We start from the raw sequence: 2502 nt of genomic DNA on the forward strand, positions 1-2502 counted from the left end.
CCGGCCCAGCGCCCCGCGTCCCGCGGCCCCTCTTCCTCCTGCCTCCTCGCGGGGTTTGTTTACGGCGCTGCCAGGAGAGACGTTACACGGGTTTTATTTTAAGAATCGGTGGTGACTAACCAAGTTAAAAGGAGCTTAGGACAGAAAACAAGACTATTTTTAGACTGCTGCTGTTTCCGCGGATTATTGGGGCAAACGCACCCCGAGAAGCTCACCATCCACAAGTCCCTCAGGGCGCCAAGCCCTTTCCCTGCAGCGCGCCTGAGTGTCCATTCGCCCCGTCCAATATTTCCAAGAGATTCGGGTGGTGAGTGTCGCTTCGGTGTCCTGGACCGGGTGTTCGAGCTCAACTGCCACGGAGACTCCATCCTTCTGATGCCAGGAGGCCCCGCGCGCTTGGGCCTGGCGAAGCTCAGCACCGAGTCCTCCTGCCCCGGAGCCCAGCGGGGACCCCCACCCCACCCGGCTGTCCCCGCTGGGGGCACCCGCGCAGGTGCGCCCGCCGCCACCGGTTCTTCCCCGCACCGAACCGCGCGCCCAGCTGCCACTTCTTGCACATGGAAATCACATGAAACATCTGTGCTTAGATGTGGATGTTTTGTCCCCGCTGGATCGACATTCTGAGCCACAGCAGTGGTCACTTTGAAACTTCTCCCTTTTAGCGACCCTTCGAGCATCTTACTCAACTCTTCAGAACGGCAAGTGTGGGTCAGCCCTGTCCTTCCTGACAGCACCTGCCCCCAGCAGGGAAGAGGCACAGAGGCCGTCCAGGGATGCTGAGACGCACGCCCGGGCGGATGGGCATTCAGCCTAATCTGGAGATTACGATTAAGTTAGCAAACCAGAATTCTGGAAGAGGTCATTCACTTTTAAGTAAACTGCTGAGGTTTTTTCAAAAGCCACCGCGAGAAAACTTCACAGCTGTGGCTGGGAGTGAGGAAAAAGGGGTTCCCTCTGGTTACACTCCAGTGTCGCCACCTTCAGACTTCTCCGTCGAAGTCTGAGGTACTCTAGGAGATCCATAAATTCGGGGTTCAGAGAGTCTACACTGTGCTTCTACTTGTGAAATTTCTCTTTAATCCCCCTCTTCCCTGGGACTTCACAAGGGCCTTCTTTATTGATCTCCCTGACCAAATTCTTAGCCTAACCACCCATTTTGTGCATTACCACAAGGTCTAGGAGCTCAGATCATCAACTAATCAATTAAATCAACTTCCTTCTCCTGGGCATGTGCCCAGGGCTTTGGGATCAGCATGGCACCCAATGTCCTTCACCCTCCACATTACCTTTCTGGAGCAGCCATGCTGGAACCTCCTCACCCAAAAACCACTCCTGGTCACTCTCGCCCACCCCGATCCTTTCAGGCCATCTGCTGTCACCTCCCTTTAGTCTATCATCAAGTTCTTACTGACCTCCAGGGCGTTTCTCCTGTCTATGTCCCTCCCTCTGCCCAGGATCCTACGGCCCCTTTGACAAGCTCTTGCCTGCTTTCCCTCCCATTGCCTGTCTGCTGCGGTGGTTAATGGAGAGGTCTCGGCCTTCACGGCCTGAGTTTGTTTTATGGCCTCGCGTATGGTCTATCCTAGAGAACATGCTGTGTGTACTTGAGAAGACTGAGTTCTGCTGTTGTTGGGTGTTCTGTAGGTGGGAGGTAGGTCTGGCTGGCTTATACTGTTATTCCCATTTTCTGTTCCCTTTTTAGTCTTCTGTCTGGTTATTCTACCTGTCATTGAAGGAGGGCTGAAGCCCGCACTCGGTGGCGCTCTCTGTCTCCCTTTGCTCTGTCATTAGGTGCACATTTGGGTTGATCCTTTTATCATTATGAAACATCCCTCTTTATCTCTAACAACGCTTTTTGTTTTAAAGTCTATTTTGTCTAACATTCCTGTAACGTCTCCAGCTTTTCTGTAGTTGTTCTTTGCATGATACATATTTTTCCATCCCTTTTAGTCTATGTGTACTTTTGAATCAAAAGCATCTCTCCTATAGACAGCGTAAGTTGGATCATGTTTTGTTATCCAGTCTGACGACCTCTGCCTTTTGATTGAACTGTTTAATTAACATCTAATGTTTTTATTGATATAGGTGGCTTACATTTTTATTGATATAGTTGGATTGACATCTGCCATTGAATTTTACTTTTGTTTTCTATTTTTCTCAGGTCCTTTCTTTCCCCCTCTGTTTCTCCTTTATTGCTTTCTTTGAGTTAAGTGAATATTTTCTAATATAGCTTTCTTTAAAAAAAAAAAAACTTTAATGTTTTAGTTATTTCTAGTGGTGACTCTAGTGTTTGCCAGATACATTTTAACAACACAGTCCGTTTCAGCTTAATTTCAGTGATGTGTAGCTCTATTTCCTTTGGCTGCATTTATACTGTCTTATAAAATTACATAATTACCTTTCCTAGCACTGTTTTTTCATGTGAATTCAGATTACTGTCTAGAGTTTGTTGCTCTCACCCTGAAGAACTTTCTTTAGTATTTCTTGTTAAATAGGTCTGCT

Source organism: Galeopterus variegatus, unplaced genomic scaffold, assembly GCF_000696425.1.
Source record: "Galeopterus variegatus unplaced genomic scaffold, G_variegatus-3.0.2 Scaffold213, whole genome shotgun sequence".
NCBI lineage: Eukaryota > Metazoa > Chordata > Mammalia > Dermoptera > Cynocephalidae > Galeopterus > Galeopterus variegatus.